At 46.7% G+C, this 16,799-nt stretch overlaps 1 protein-coding gene across 6 annotated transcripts in view; it reads left to right on the top strand.

Annotated features, from left to right (window-relative positions):
• MAPK4 (mitogen-activated protein kinase 4) overlaps nucleotides 1–16,799 on the top strand; it is a 129,069-nt gene that overhangs the window by 90,452 nt on the left and 21,818 nt on the right. The gene's annotated exons all lie outside the window — the stretch shown is intronic.

Genomic DNA, 16,799 nt, shown 5'->3' with positions numbered 1-16,799 from the left:
GTTATCTAGTTCTTAGTCTTGGCCCTGCCACGTGGCCATGACCTGTAACCCTAGGCTAGATAAGAGAGTGTTGGCCTAGATGAGCTCTAAGATTTCTTCCAGCTCTAAACACTATGGCTTTCAAATTGTGTGCTTGGTGAATTTCCCGCTGGCATCCTCTCACCCCTGCTATCCACCTAACCACCTCCTCTGCCTGCTTCCTGCTCAGGACTCCTGATGAAGCTTCCCACCACACCAGCCTTACACGCCGGTTCCTCTTGCCTTCTCCTCCCATCAAAGCTGACCAACTCTGTCCCGTTCTCTCTGTCAGTGAGTGGACAAGGGGCACAAGCAGCTAATTTGATCAACTCGTCCTCCTTGTCCATTATCCAGAGAAGGACTCAGCTCTCCAGAGACCCAGCGCCCTGGCTCCTCAGTATGATACTAAAGCTATGGGGGTCTGGGTGGTGCTATTGGAACACCATGTGGTAGGTGGCTAAATGCTCCACCCTCTGCAGAGATCAGAGATGACCCGGCCATGCTGGTGGAGATACTGACACCCCTTCTCCAGGCCCTAGACCTCTTCTTACCTAATCCACTCTTCCCTTCCAGGGCTGGGAGGTTCTTAAATTCGATCCCTCTTTTCCCAACCCCCTCTCCCTGCCACTTCAGCGGAGCCTGTAAGCACCTCAGCCTGAGCACATATCACCAGGCACCCCTCAGCAGAGTTGGGCTCGAGTGTCATTTCCAACCTCCTGCCAAACCCTTAATGCCATGAATTTTTATTAGACTAACAACATTCCCTAGGTGCACCATAAACTGTTGTCAGCCAAGAGGCTAGAGTGGTTAATGAAAGGGGAGGGTAGCTGACCTTGAACATGCTTCAGCGCCCTTTTTGCTGCAGTCAGGAGGTCACAGAAGCAGACAGTCACTGACCTGTCTGGTGCAGCTGCAGTGGGATGGTGCCTAGGGCAGGGGGAGGCTCCCTGTCCCCCCCTCACTGGCTAAAACTTGGACTCTGGCCCAGATTTCAGAGCCCAAATCAGCTCAGCTGGCTCTAGCTCCTTGGTGCCACCTTAACCATGAGTTTGCCCTCTGCCCGCCTCCTGCAGCCAGGCCATCTGTCAAAACGGACAGCCAACTCTGTAGGCAGGAATGTCCATGTAAAACAAAACAAACAAACAAACAAACAAAAATAATGTCGTCCTGTCTTCCTATTGCCCTGTGCTTGTTTTTATGTTCTTTTCTAAGGAGCAATGACTCCAAACAATTAAACCAAAGGTTTTAACTCAGATCAGTTTTTATTTGGTGATAAGAGAATCCATGATACCCTTATTTCTGGGACGCATGAAACCACCTTCTGAATAGGAATAAACCAGTACATCGGGAATAAAGGTAAGACCTTCTTTGCTCACAGGGTCTGACTAAGTGAAGTATTACAGGGAAAGTGCTCAGAACAGCACCTAGAAAGCCTCCAGGAAAGTCAGGGAAGGTGGTTTGTTGGGGAAAAGATTGGCTGTAGTCATAATTCCTAGGAGGTGCGCGGTGTGAGGAAGTGACGCTGTGTGAAGAGGCAGGGGTCTGGGCTCCCGTCTGACGGGGCTAGTTGGGGACATGACGCTCCCCCTCTGGGAGCCTGACTCGCCCTATCTTTGACAAGGATGAAATACGTGCCCTGTCTGCCCCACTGGTCTGAAGTGCAGCATGAATGTGAAGCCCCTTGGAAAGTCGTAAGGACCTCATCCTTTCATTTCACGAGTGTCTGCTGAGCACACGCCTGGTATAGGCCCAGTGCTGGGAGCCGGGGAAGGGACCCAGGTTCACCAGGCAGGAAGCCACTTCTCTGATTGGGACTTTCATTTTCCTGCTGCGGAGACATTTAGATGCTCTGACTTACTCTTCTTGGGCTCTCTTCAATAAAATCAGCTGTTGGAGTTTTTTAAAAATCACTGGAGCCAGTTATGAGCCCAGTAGGTGTTCCCATCAGCTCTGTGTTTGGCAGGCACCCCCCGCCCCCACCTGCGTCCTCCCTCAGACACCTTCTGCTTCTAGCTTCCTCCCTTCTCTTCCCTGAGTGATGATGAAGAGTTCTGTATTTGGTGCTTTTATTTATCCCATGTGCATTTAAATCAGTTCTCGTTTAATCCTCATAATGCTGGGAGGCATCTAGGGTAAACGGTCCAGTATCAAACAGAGAGAACTGGCTTTCTCAAGATTGGCTGATGGTGGCAGAAGGGGTACTAGAACTTGGGCCGTCTTGCATCTTGATGCGTGGTCGTTCCGTACACCGTCTCTTTCATGAAGGCCTTCTGGGTCCCCAGTGGGAAGCAATCTTTCCTTCCTCTGAATTTCCGTGTCGCTTTTTCCCCATCTCATAGCCCAGATCTTCTAGCATCAACCATTATGTCTTATGGGTGCTGGTGTCTGTGTCTTTTGTACTCTCCTAGGCTGGGAGCCCCTTGGTTCCTTGTGGGCCATCTTGTGTTTGTCGTGCTTTGCCCAGGGAGTCTAATCACTGTGCCTGAGCCATGGCCCAGTTGATTTTGTTGGCTGTCTACTGATTCGCCACTACATTAAAGACAAGGAGCCAGGTGAGTTCTTGACTCTGTGTGGTTAGAAGGTTTGCCTCTCAGAAGGAGAACACAAAATTCTTCCCGCCAATGGACTGGTTGGAGTAAGACATATGCATGTACTCTCCCTGGTGTGCATGGAAACATGACACCTACATGCAAACTGCTCTAAACTTGACTCCTCCTAAAATGTGTTCCTGTGATCCTGTGTTCACCTTGAAAAGGTCATGCTCACCTGGACTGCAGCTAGCCCCCGTGTGTAAGTTACATGAAAGGTACCCCTTTCTTCAGGCTGGTTCATCTCAGTGCGGGATCAGATGTTGTGATTCATCTGGGGGCTGGACCCGGCTCCTTGGCCAAGCACAACGCACCCCGCAGTATGGAGCTGGGTTCACTCTCCTCATTGTGACTTCCTCATAGAGGGACAGTAACGCTCCTCCACTTTCACATCCTGTCACCCAGCACAGGGCCTGGCACGGGGTAGGCGCCCATTGTGTTTGTTTGGTGAAAAAGGTGCCAAAGTGAACAACTTTCTATAATGAGCAGCTGGTAGCACTGGGGCTCCAATCACAGTCAGGGAGCATTCTGGGTACAGGTCCACCTGCCACTCCACCCCGAGTGGTCTTGGTCTTTGTGAGATCCAGAGGACAACCAAAGGCCCCAGTAGCCACACTGTCAGGGAGATGGCATTGGGTGGCAGTGGGTGTGCTCTGATGGCTCTCTCTCAACGGAGGCGCGTGGGGAATACTTGTCTTTCTGACATTATTACTCACCTCACTAATTGCATGCCCTCAGGCAAGCCCTTTTCCTTGTGTAGCTTATTCCTAGAAGAAGAGATATGGAAGAAGACCTCACAATCATTCTGTTCATTCCCTTCACTTCACAGATGATAAGACTGAGGTCTGGAAAGGAAAAGAGATCCTCTCAAGGTTACACAATGAGTGGCTGAGCCAAGAGTACAACACCCGTGTTTCAACGTCATGTCTACTGTTTTTTCTGAGCCGCTCTTTTCAACTGTCTTGTCTGCCAAATGGGATCATCATTCCTTTTCTGCTTCTTTCATAGGATTCATGGTAGAGTGAAATCAAAGTGGGGATGTCCAAGTGTTGTCAGATGTCAGCTCAAATCACTAACAGAACAATATTCCCAATGAAGGCCGTGATAATACCAGACAGACACCCCGACGTCAGTTTCTCTTCCACTGAGATGAAACCAACTCCTGATATGGTGACCAAAGTCCTGAGGCCCTACCTAAAAGGTGCTTCCCAGCCTGTGGTCCTGTTAGGGACCCTTTTCTGCCTGCCTTCTTGGCAGACCTGCTAATTAGTTCCTTATTATTTGTGTTGAGAAGAGGCGGATGAAGGGTCAGAGCATGTTTTCCTTTGAATTTATCCTATTAGGAAGTAGGTGATCTCAAAAGAGAAAAAAAGCATTGTTGAAGACTTCACAGAGTTCTGTGTAAATTCCAAGAAATGTCAGGGGCCCTCAGGAAACCGTGCAGAGGTCTGAGTAGCATGTTGACAGCCTGATTAGCAGTGTGAACACTCCCCTCCGGGAAGGGGCTGCCGGTGGCCAGGGAAAGGAACTGCCTTTCATCCTGGCTGGGGCTGCCAGGAGACTGCCAGGAGATGTGCCTTTCCTGGGGGCAGTAGGCAGAAAATACCCAGGAATGAAAGCAAGGGTAAGGGACCCATCAGAATTTGGGCAACAAAGGCTCTTGTGTTTTGTTGGGTCATTCGAGAAAGTCTAACTTTCCTGCTAAGCCGGCCCACCTTTGGGTCCTGCTCCTCTCTACTTTACAGTCCTCTGTCTTCTTACGTCATTCAGTCTCAGAGTGCTTTCACACTTGGCCTCCATATCTCATGAAGATCCCTTAGAAATCAACGAATACAGTGATTCTCAAAGTGGGTGCTGGCCCAGCAGCTTCAGCTTCTCCTGGGAACTTGGTGGAGATGCCAATTCTCAGGTCCCATCGCAGACCTCCTGAGTCAGGAACTCAAGGTGGGGCCCAGCAAGCGGTGTCTTAAGAAGCCTCTGGGGGGTTGTGCTGCTTCACTTTTCAGAACTACTAGTCTGAATACATGTGGAATGGCTTGCGTGTGGACAGACGGCTGATGCTCATCATGTGTGTGCTGCTGTTCCCGGCTGTGATTCTCCATCTTCAGCCCAGTGAAGAAGGCTCGGGACTCCTCCCAGATAACACTGGTGTATTTGAAGCAGGTGCCTGAACTAACAAGGATAGTTAATGGGGAGGGTATCGGGCACTGTGACAGGGAACTGTGAAGATGGCTTTAGGCAGGATGACTTCTAGGGCCTCGGTCACACTGGAAACTGTCTGGTTGGTCAACCATCACTCAAGTTTGGCAGAAAGCTGCACACACCAGGGACCTAAACCAAAAAGACTATGGGTTCTGTTTAGGTTTGATTTTAACAATAGTTAGGTGATATAAACAATGATTTTAGGAAACATATACTCGTGCTGGGGTAAACGACTTCACTAGATGTTATTTAAAAATAGACATTGGTTTTCATTTCACAGTTCATGGAGACTGAGTGTTTGATGGAAGGCTCAGCAAATTACTGTAGTTTGTTAAAGCTTGTGGTTCAAGTCAAGGTCCCAACACAGGCAAAGAGGTACATGATGTTGAACGCATGCAGCTAGCTACGAAATGCTTTGTGCAGGGTTTTGGTCAGCAGTGTTTATGCCAGTTTTCACGTCGACTCTCCTCACTTTCTTCCTCCCTCTCCTGACCACTGTCTTCCTTTGATGCCCTCTGGTCTGTCTGGGTCATGATAACCTCTACCTGTCTGCCTGGGAGGACACACAGAAAGCTTCCCTAAAGCACACATTCCCTTGAAACTGAAACTAGGAGGAGGAAAGCTCTTTTCAGTGGCAGAAATAGGGTCTTTGCTGGTAAACAAGAGAGTGTCCATTTGGTGTTCTATGTGCTTCTATTTTGGATAATTTCCACATTGCAGATGGAAAACCTCCCAGGATCCCAGAATAAGACGGGAGTCCACAGTGCTGGCACTGGAAGAGGCCCAGCCATACTCAGAGCCTGGGGTTTTATGAGAAAATGTGGAAGGATAACTTGCTGAGGGCCCAGCCAGAAGTTCTTAAGCCACTAAGCATATTATTCCAAGTCGATGGAGCTGAAAAGATGTATTTAAAAGGCTATGAAATATCCCTTTTTAAAAGGGAAAATATGACCTAGGGAATTAGAACAGAGGTTGTACTAGAGAGTCAAGTGTCCCTGAACACTCAGGCCGATGTGGCAGGCTAATTTTGCTGGTTCAGTGCTCCCCTTCTCCTTCTAACTATAGCCCTGCCCCTAGGAGCAAGGTCTTCATGCTGTCCCTGGGCCTCCTGGGGTCCTCTTTTACCCATTCCCAGAACACCACACCCAGGCCTCCCTTTCTTGGAAGCAACCTCACTTAGCTCCAGGGGCAATATTATAATATTTAATAACTAGCATGGCCCAGGCACCAACCAATCAGAAAGGAATCCAGCCAGAGTCCTAAGGCAGGGTCCTAGAGGTGCCCTCCTTGCAAGGAGTTGATTCTTTATTGCCTGATCACAGGGAGATCCAGGAGTATCTGGGAATGAGGCCAAGGGGATGAGTGAGAAAATCAGGGGCCTGGAACAGTGGTTTTTTTCCAACCCGTTTATAGGTATTTCATTATTCTAACAACTGGCCTAGCTGTACCAGTGCATACCAGCCATGCTTTGCTGCCTTTCTCTTCATATCAAAGTTCACTCTTTTGCATGTGCCTGTGGGTCTGGCTCTCTGCTGGGGGTGAGTGGTTGAGTGGTTGATTAAATAGATCTTTACCTTTCGGAAGCTTGACTATGCTGTACCCAGGTATGGTTTTCTTTGTATTTATCCTACTTGGGATTCATTCAATTACTTGGATGTGGTGTAAACTACTTCACTAGATGGATCTGTAAGTTGATTCTTTTTTTCTTCACCAAATTGGATTGTAAACACAGGAATATCTGTCTATAGAATGAGACGGTGTCATGTTTCTGGGACATTTACAACTTGGGAGTACCCAGGTAAAGAGACTGGAGCAAGGACAATTATTTTTTTTGCCCCATTTTCTCTTTTTTCTCTTCTGGGCTCCAATAACATAGATGCTAACTCAGCTTGGTATTGCCACAAAAGATTGTCCAATTTTTTTTCACTCCTTTTTTCAGAATGAATAATTTCCATGGCTGTGTCTTCAGTTTTACTGACCCTTTCTTCAGCCACCTCCAATTTTCTGTCATTTGTTGAATTTTTTTCATTTTGGATGAATATCCCTCCTGGAATTTCCACTTGGTTCTTTTTCAGTTTTCACTTATGTGATGAGATTCCCCATCTCTTCACTCATTGAGACTATATGTTCCTTTACGTCCTTGAACATATTTATAATAGCTGCTTTAAAGTCTTTGATAATTCCAACACTTGCGGCTTCTCAGGGTTTGTTTTTCTATTGAGTACATTTTTTTTTCTTGAATTTAGGTTACATTTTCCTGCTCCTCCACATTTCTAGTAAGGTTTGGTTGTTTACTGCAGTTCATACTCTAAAAGAAGCCTGAATTATATTGTCTTCCTTTAATGAGTGGTGAATTTTATTCCGGCAAGCAGTTAATTTACTGATTGTTCTTCTTAATCCTGTTAAGTCTTGGTTTTAGGCTTTGATAGGGCAGGCCTAGAATAGCTGTTACTCTAGAACATGGTCCTTACTCCTATGACAGGGCCTTTCTATTGTCTCACCTGAATGCCTGGAATGTTAACAAGGTTTTTCCCATCTGGCTGGGCTGGAACTCCTGTGGATTCAATCTCTCTGCAACCTCTAATATCCCTGTTCTGCTCAGTTCCAAAGTAACTGTTCTCTGCTTGATCTTGCCAGAGTCTCTATGAATGTGCGGCACAGCTCTCAACCAAAGATCTATGTGGGAACTGCCTCCCACAACAAAATTCTCTCTACCCTATGAAGCTTCTTTATTTCCAGTATCCTCTCCCACCAGCTCCAGATGCTCCAGCAGCCCTAGATTCCAGTCTTTACTTTCTTAGCTCAGTAGACAGTCATGTTCTGCTTTGTTCCAGCTCCTTGTGCTGTGGTTGGGAAAGCCACCCAGGCAGAGTGCCAGGGTGAACATGAAATTCACCTTATGTGATTCCTTCCCTTCTCTTAGGGATCCTACATAGCCTACTGTCCAATGTCTAAAAGCATCTGCTATGCATGAGTGTCCAGTTTTACAGTTACTTACTGTAACTGTAAAGGAGGGCAAATCCAATACCAGTTACTCCATCATGACCAGAAGTGGCCAGCTGTGTTATCTAATGATGTAATGCTCTATGTAGCTAATTATCTTTCAATACTAGATTTTAAGCACCTTGAAGGAAGTGTTGATGACTGACTTATCTCTACATCCCTATAGCGATGCTTAATGCATACTATTAAGTGGAATTAAGTGGGAGAGTCTGGGATAGGTGTTGAATAATCTGCTCCTCTTTCCCTTTATACCAGTAGATTTTCTGGTAAGGGAATTTCCTTTTAGACAGTATCTTCAGTCTTCGTGAAAAGGGTCCCAAGTTCTAGTCCTTCTCCACAATCTCTCCACTTGGGTACTCCCAGTTTGTAAATGTCTCAGGAACATGACACTGACTTATTCTACAGACAGATATTCCTGTGTTTATACCATGTTTCCCCAAAAATAAGACCTCGCTGGGTCATCAGCTCTAATGTGTCTTTTGGAGCAAAAATTAATATGAGACCGGTATTAGATTAGATTTACTATATTATATTATATTATATTATATTATATTATATTATATTATATTATATTATATTATATTATATTAAAGACCGGGTCTTATAATAAAATAAGACCAGGCCTTATATCAATTTCTGCTCTAAATGACACATTAGAGCTGATGGTCTGGCTAGGTCTTATTTTCGGGGAAACATGGTACTAAAGAAGGATGATTAAAAAATTGAATCAAATCCTTTTCAATTTTCTCCTGAAATGTGGTTTCTTTGTTCAGCCTTTGCTGTAGTTGCCTGTTGAGAAGACAGTAGTATAGGAATAGGAGGCTCAGAGGGGAGTGTCTTATTGCTCTGATTGCCCTGACTTTCCTGGCTGCCTCCTGTATGAGTACCACGCTTCTTTGAGCTGGGAGACACCAGCTCTCATCTCCAGCTTCATCTGCTGCCACCCCACTCACCTTGTGCTACAAAGTCACTGACTTGTCACCATTCCCTGGGAAACACCATACTCAGTAACAGCTCTGGTCCCACACACTGTTCTTGCTGCTCCCACATAAACTACTTATCCCTGCAGATCCTGGTCAGAAGTCCCACCTCTGCAAAGCTTTGCCCAACTCCCCAGGGGAGAGGTAATTACATCTTCCTCTGGTTGCCCAAAGCAGTTATCCTTACATTAGTGTGATTATCTGTTTACATGCCCCTTCCCCAATAGATAGTGAGGCCCTTAGGAAAGAATATGAATCTCATTCATCTCTGTATTCCTAGCACCTAGCCCAGTAAATGCGTATTGACTAATGAAGAAGCCAAGACTCTGCTTTTATACTGAACTGAGTATGGTCCTGAAGAGCCTCTCAGGATAAAGCTTTCAAATACTTGAAGGCATCTATCATTGTCCCTTGCAATTTCTGCATCCTAGAACCCCTTCATCTTCGTACAATAATATTCGGACACTGTTCTAAGTGTTCAATATGTTTTAACCTACCTAATCCTCATAACAACCCAACATAATAGGTGCTGTTATTGTCCCCATTTTATAGATGAAGACACTAAGGCACAGAGAGTAACTTGTCCAAGGTCACTCAGCTAGTAAATGGCAGAGTTGGGTTTCAAAGCCCAGCAGTGCTTTCAGAGGCCATGCTTTTAGCCATTGAGTCACACTGCCTTGTTGGCTATTCAGATGACAGTGTTTCCAGAACTCACACTATCCTGACTTCCTTTCATTGACCATTTCCTATTTGTCAGACACTTTCTTAAAATGTGTCTTCCAGAGCAGATGCTGTGTGATTTAATCGGCAGAGTCGATGGGAATGTGCTATCTCTGCTCTGTAAATGAATCGCCATTCATGCTGCAGGTGGTTTTTTGGCAACCATGTCACACTATTAGCTCCTATTGAGTTTGTAGCCAACTAACTTGTGGTAAGCTCAATATTCTCTATTTTAGATGGCTGATTTTTTTAGCCCACGTACAAGACTTTATGCTTATCCCTGATAGATTTCATCTAACTGGCTTCAGGCAAATATTCTTTTTTTTAAAAAACTTTTATTTATTTTAAGTGTGTTTTTCCAGGACCCATCAGCTCCAAATCAAGTAGTTGTTTCAATCTAGCTGTGGAGGGCGCAGCTCACAGTGGCCCACGTGGGGATCGAACCAGCAACCTTGTTGTTAAGAGCCCACGCTCTAACCCACTGAGCTAACCAGCCGCCCCCTTCTTCAGGCTAATATTCTAACCTGATGAGATCTTTGTTCTATCACATAATCTTATCCCTTAGAGCTTTATAGTTTGAAGCCTGTCTGCTAGGACTTCACCCATATCGCTGATTTTAAAATGTGTAAAGAGATTAGGTGAAAGGCTTAGGTGACAGTGACCCTCAGCTCGCATTCCTCAGGTTTAGTTGTCTAACCAGTGGTGAATTCACATAATTATATAGTTGTCTGGTTCACGTTTCTTCATTGTCCACACAGAGGCCCTAACAGATTTAAATAATGGCCTTATTGAGATTCAGGGACATTGTCTATAGAATCCTCTCATTCTACTTCAGTACAATTTTAAACTCATCCTGAAGTAAAAAAATGATCCCGATTCAAACTGGGTGACGGGCGGTGACCCTTTAATTCCTAGACACACAGAACTCAGATGTTGGCAAACATTACCAATTTAAAACCTGATACGTGAATATCTGAACTTAGCAAATTCATGTTGCATAGTTAACTAAACTATGGCTCATCTACTAAATAGAATGGTATATAAGTACTTCGCTAGTGTTTTTGAAGAGTTTACAATAACAGAAAATGTTTACGTAATAATGAGTAGGTTTAAAAAGCAAGAGGCAGAGTGGTATAGATGGTATGATCGTAACAGTTTAAAATAAGGATAAAAAAATAATACATAAAAAAATAGACTAGAAGTAAAAACTCGAAAATGTTAACAGTGGTTGGACAATGCATGGCTTTTCCTCTCTTCTTTTCCTACAATTCCCCAAAATGTGCAACATGAACATGCATGGTTTTATCACAATGAGCTTCTCAGGTGAGAGGTCGGGAAAGAGCTGCAAGAGTGAGTTTACCAAGAACATGCCTGATAGAAAAATGGCGGTAAAGCTGAATTATTCAGCTCCTGAGAGAAAAGGGTGAAACACCTTGGTGTCTGGTATCTGGACCAGGAGTGTGTGTATGCTGACCCTTGGTGGCATTCTACTCGGCGTGTCTTCTGTGTCATAGACCTACGTCTTACCTCCCCTCCCAGCGTGGCAGCCCAGCCTTGGCTGCTGCTTTCGCTGCTACTGTGGGACAGTCTGGCTGTGCCATGTGAGCCTCCTCATAGGTGGGCTGGACAGATGCTGACTGGTGACTTGTGCCCCTGAGGAAGTTCCTTACCCTGCCTTGGGCTGGCTCCGTCCTTTCGTAATAATAGAGCCTACTTCATCGGGCTGTGTGAGGAGTAGATGAAGTGTGTGTGAAATGCTTAGCACTGTGTCAGGCATCGGGGAAGCACTCAGTAAATATTAGCTCTTCCTGTTACACTATGATTATTAATCACGATTTGGGGGGAGTGTCCCTATTCTCAGATACCTGAAATTCCACCACTAACAGTAAATTTTATTGAGGCAGTTGACCATGCTTTAGTTTCTCTTCTAAGGTCTAAATTGAAGGCACGAAGAGGAGAGGGAAAACATTAGAAAACCTTTATTTGAATGAATTTTGTCAAAATGGATTGATTAGGAAGCATTGGGCTCGGCAGAGTGTTTTTAACCCAAAGGAGACCAGAATAGGGGGCCCCCCTATATTTCAACACTTTTGCAATTTGGCCAAAGACTAGCTCTAGTACTGAAGTTACACACTAGGGGTGATATTCGAAATATTTAACAGTTGGGAATCTTTGGGACCAACCAGAATAGGTATCGGCTGTGACCAATCAGAATGGGTCCCTGCTGTGAGCACCCATCACCCCTTGGTCTCCCCACTTCACCCTGCAAAGACTGGAGAGCAGGACCTGGCCTCCCCACAGGTGCTCGATTAGACGTCCGTCAGCGACTTCCATATGCAGGCACGAAGAGCAGCTGGCACAGCTGGTTTGGGAAGAGGCAGGCCCTTGTCCCACAGCTGCCCCCACACTCTTCTCCTTGCTTCCTTCTCCTCTTTTCCATGCTAGCATGTTTGCCCGCTACTGTCCACACACCGACCAGATCCCCTTGTTGGCTGAGGCAGCAGGAAAAGAGGAGCCATCCTTATTCTCCCTACTGCACCATGCCAGCCCCTCCTCCGTCCCCAGATGAGCTGGACAGCAGGTTTCTGAGGTTTGAGAGACTCTAGGGTATGGTCACGAAGACTTGATTGCAGTGTCATCTCTGCAGAACTGCTACCATGCGCAGAAACCGTGTGTCCTCCCGGCAGCGAGCTCCGTTAAGCACTTGTGATCTGCGGGACTCATCTTCTTGGGGATGGATTTTTCCTATTTTGCTTCCCTACACCTTTTGTTTTGGAATTGGAGTCTCAGTTCCCTGTGCAGGAGGACAACCCCGAAAGCACGGAATGACCTGCCTGGCCTGGCTTCACAGGCCTGAGGAATCAGTGCCGGAGGAGGCTGTCGGTAGATCATATGCGAGCTCAGAGGAGACCGACGCCCCCGGGCTGAGTTGTGCATGGTCACAGTTGCCCCCAACCCAGACCCAAACAGTTTGCAAATGCTGTGTGGGGTCAGAAGCTAATGAGAGAGCACGAACAGCCGATGGCTTCTAGAGCTGGGGATCAACATCAGTACATCTGCCGTGACACTTTCCCTCCACTTCACAGTAACTCACCCTGGGAGTTCTGCCCACCATGCTAACTCCAGACCCTCACACCGACCGCCTGAAGGAGGCCGGGCAGGTCTCACTTGATAGCTGAGGACTAGGACTTAAAGAGTTCATCTAAGGCCCCACTGCTAATGAGAGAGGCAGAGCGGGGACCAGAGCTGCCTCTGGGGACCTGGAGCAGCTGAAGCAACTGGGCTCAGCTCCAGGACTGGAGAACTCCCCTGGTACCTTCTGGGATGAAAAGAGGGAAGTCATCAAAAGGGGGTGTGGGGACAGAGCCAGGAGTGCAGTTTCCAGGCTCTCGGCCTCACATGGAAAGGTGCTGGCTCGGGTAGTAGATGGCCATCAACTGTGATTGGCTGGCCATCAGCTGTGGCTAGTTGGCCGTCACCTGTAACCAGTGAGCCACTGGCCACTAATATAACTGCTGTGGCTATGCTAGTAGAAAAATGGGGGCCAAGAAGATGGTGGCTGAGCTAGCAAGCGCGGGTTGCAGTTAGAGAGTGAGGTTGGTTGGCAGAGAAGTAGACGGCAGGTTGCGGATCGTGGGGCTCCTGCTTCCTGTGTCTCCAACCCAGTCGCCAGCGAGACTATAGTGATATGACTCCCCTATCTATGGCTCTGTGGGTGTTTCTTTTTGGCCTCACCATGTCCTGCATTTTTATGTGGGGAGTGGGAGCTGAGACCCCACATGCCATCCTGCATGACACTGTGAGAAGGAGATAATGGTGTCTACGTTATAGGGTTGTTCTCAGGACGAAATGAGATAAACAATGCAGAGTACTTGGCACAGTACTTAGCAGGGAGGAAGCACTCAGTAGACAGGAGCTCTTCTTACTGGTGGAACGGAACCTGGCAGGTGGGAGGGAAGAAAACAGAAGGACCAAAGCCAGCTAGAACCAGGGGTAGGAGAACTTGGGGCAGAGACCTGTTTCTATCAACTCCGCTTTGATCCAGTGTCTCCTCTGCTGTCCCACTGTGGGAGAGCACTGAGTAGGGCTGGCTGGTGGTGCCCAAGTGAAGTACATATTTTGGACTTGTGCAATCCATGTGGGCCACAGGCAAGACGGAAGTTAAAAAGATCCTGTGCTGCTAGACAGATGGTGGCGAGCCCAAGCACGCAGTGTCTATGTTTTACCTGAACCAGTGTTCCCTCACTTTACACACGATTCTAATAAACTTCGTTATCTGGTTGTCATATCCACAACGGGACGAGACAGGCACCGTTAGAGCCGAGAGAAGTGACAGTCTATAGTCTGACAAGTAAGGAGACAGAGAAAACATAAAAGTAGACAGCAGAATTAACGAAGAGTCACAGCCATCAGGCTCTTGGGGGGAGTTTCTGCCTCCCTTTGGCTTCTGAGAACTGCGTGTGTGATGACTCAGAATCATGAGGTTCAAAATCTTGACCCTGCAGAAGGCTGTTAAATCACATCCAGTATATTTTAAGAAGCCAGTTGTGGTGTAATGTGAACAACAATAGAACCTTGGGTGGGGAGCATTTTCAAGGGTGTCTATACTTCCCACGAATTTGATGTCCATGAATTTAATTGTTTGATTATCATTTGAGTCCCCCGATAATGCTGTGGTATGGCTAGGGCTTGTATTATTGTCTCCCATTTTACAGATGAGGAAACTAAGGCTTAGAGAGTCTTGCCTAGGCTTCTATAACTAGCGAGGGGTAAATCTGGGCTTTACACCAGGACGTGTGGTCTAGTGAGCTTTCTACCGCACATGTTTCCAAAGTGTCTTGGTGCTCCCCGTACCCCCATGCACCCAGGGTCCTCAGGCCACCCAGGGCCATTGATGTCCTTTACAATCCCTACCCCATGGGCCAAGCTTGTCCCTCCTCCTCACCTCTGGTGTCCTGTTTTGTCAGAGTCCTGCTGAGAGACAACTGGCAAACTCCTAAATGATATGCAACTGAAAAGCATACTTATTTCACTTGGTGTCCTCTCTGTCCAACAGAGTACTGTTGTAAACTCTTTAAAGTAGGCTTATGTCTCTGTGTATCCCTCCATATTAAGTGAACACTTGATACTCATTGAATGAATGAGTGTTGATGTACCAGTGGCCTCCTGCACACCCTGAATATTTCCCTGTATAATTTATCCTGAACATGGGAATAGCAGGCCCCACAACAGACTCCCAGGAAGAGCTATTTGCAGAGAGATGGCTTCAGTGACACCGTATAGATGGCCACTAATTCAGCTGGGAAGATCTAGCCCCCACTCGCCTCGTTGTCAACCTCTGGCTCTGCTCCCTCCTTCACTAGAGGAGGACCGAGTGTGAACGTGACATCCAGATGTTAGTCATTAAGATGTGCCACTGTCCTCACTTAATGAAGGTGAAAAGTCTGTGCTGAGTATTGTAAGCGGGAAAATCTACTCCTCCTCCTGGTCACTCAGAGAAATCCATCTGAACCCAACCTGTTTGACAAATGGCAGTGTTTACTATTCTGCTGCTCCCTGCCTGTTGTGAGCAGATGACCACACTGGAAAGACTAAAATCCTAGCAAATCAGACAAGCTGGCATATACCTAGTGTGGAATGAATGACACAGATGGGGTCTTTTGTCAAACACTTTCCCTTCCTCCCTTTCTGGCCCCGTTTTCCCTCTAAATTAGAGGCCATTTGGAAAGAAAACATTCTAACGAGGTGGGACGTGAAGCGAGCCCGGTGGGATGTTGGGATATGGATAGGAAAGGAGGGACGAGGCATTCCAGGCGAGGGAAAGGTGGTGGACACCTCATACACAGTAGTGTGACCCCAGGAGAGAAGAGAGTGAGACGTCTGGGAGAGAGAGGAAGGCCGGAAGCACCTGAGAGATTAGGCTGGCGAGTTTGGATATACCATAACAAGCCAAAGGGAACCATTCACGTCTCCATGAAAACGGAGCTTGAGAAAGGGGAGGGCAGAGTAGCATCTATTCAGGGTGGGGTGCTTCTTGTTGGTTTTCTCTATAATCCTGACAGCAACTTTATGAAACATGTCTGTTTTGCTGATGAGGAACCTGAGGCTCAGAGAGGTTAGGAAAGTAGCTTTAAGTCACCAGCAAGTAAGTTGATTGGACCTCAGGTCCAAAACTCATGTTCTCAACAAGATACACAGCCTTCGAGCAATCTTTGTTGGACTGGGTGAGACCAGAGCCAGGTCCTCCTGTTAAAAACCCAAAAGTGTTTCAGTGCACTGGGTACCCCAGTGCTGGAGCACCCAAAAGTCAGGCACCTGCAGAGTAGGGACACCCACAAGTTTTGTAAAGAATTTGATTTTTGCTATTAAAAAAAAATCAAAGTGATCATGGTGGGCAGAAAATTAGAGCTCTGTTGGTCTTTGTACCGTGTTTCTTATACAAGACCAGGTCTTATATTATAGTAAAATAAGACCGGTCTTATGTTAATTTTTGCTCCAAAAGACGCATGAGAGCTGATGGTCCACCTAGGGCTTATTTTGGGGGAAACACAGTCGTACTTTGCTAGGGCTACACCACAAACTGAGTGGCTTAAAGAACAGAAACTTATTACAAACCTACTGTCTCACAGTCTGGAGGCTGGAAGTCCAAGATCAAGGTGTCACCAGGTTTGGTTTCTGCTGAGGCTGTGAGGGAGACTCTGTCCCAGGCCTCTCCCCTAGCCTTTTCGGGTTTGGGGGCCATCTTTGGTGTGCTTTGGCTTGTAGAAGCGTCACCCCCATCTGTGCCTTCATCATCACGTGGTGTTCTCCCCGTGGGCATGTCCATGTGCAAACCTCCCCTTTTTCAAAGGACACCAGTCATACTGGATTAGGGACCACCCCAATGACCTCATCTTATTAGGTTGGTGCAAAAGTAATTGCGGTTTTTGCAATTATTTTTAACCTTTTAAACTGCAATTACTTTTGCACCAACCTAATAACTTTTCATATCTGCAACAGTATCTGAGGTACTGGGGGTTAGGACTTCAACAGAAGAAATTTGGAGGACACGATTCAACCCCAAACAGACGTCCTTGCTCTTATAGTTTGTATGGGTTTTATTTGAATTACGTATGGGAGAGGACCACCGTGATGGCATCAGTCCTAAGGGCCTCTAAAGAGCTTCGCCTGTCCCCGTGGACACACCAAGCAAAGAAGGGTGGGAATCCAGACGGTGAGGTCCCGACCGCCAGGTGGGATGAGGCTCAGACACCTGAGAGCCAAGAGAGCATTATGGGACAATGCTCCC

This window comes from Rhinolophus hipposideros (assembly GCF_964194185.1).
Source record: "Rhinolophus hipposideros genome assembly, chromosome: 17".
NCBI lineage: Eukaryota > Metazoa > Chordata > Mammalia > Chiroptera > Rhinolophidae > Rhinolophus > Rhinolophus hipposideros.
Note: the sequence above shows the minus strand (reverse complement) of the source record. Positions and strands in the feature narration are given on the sequence as shown.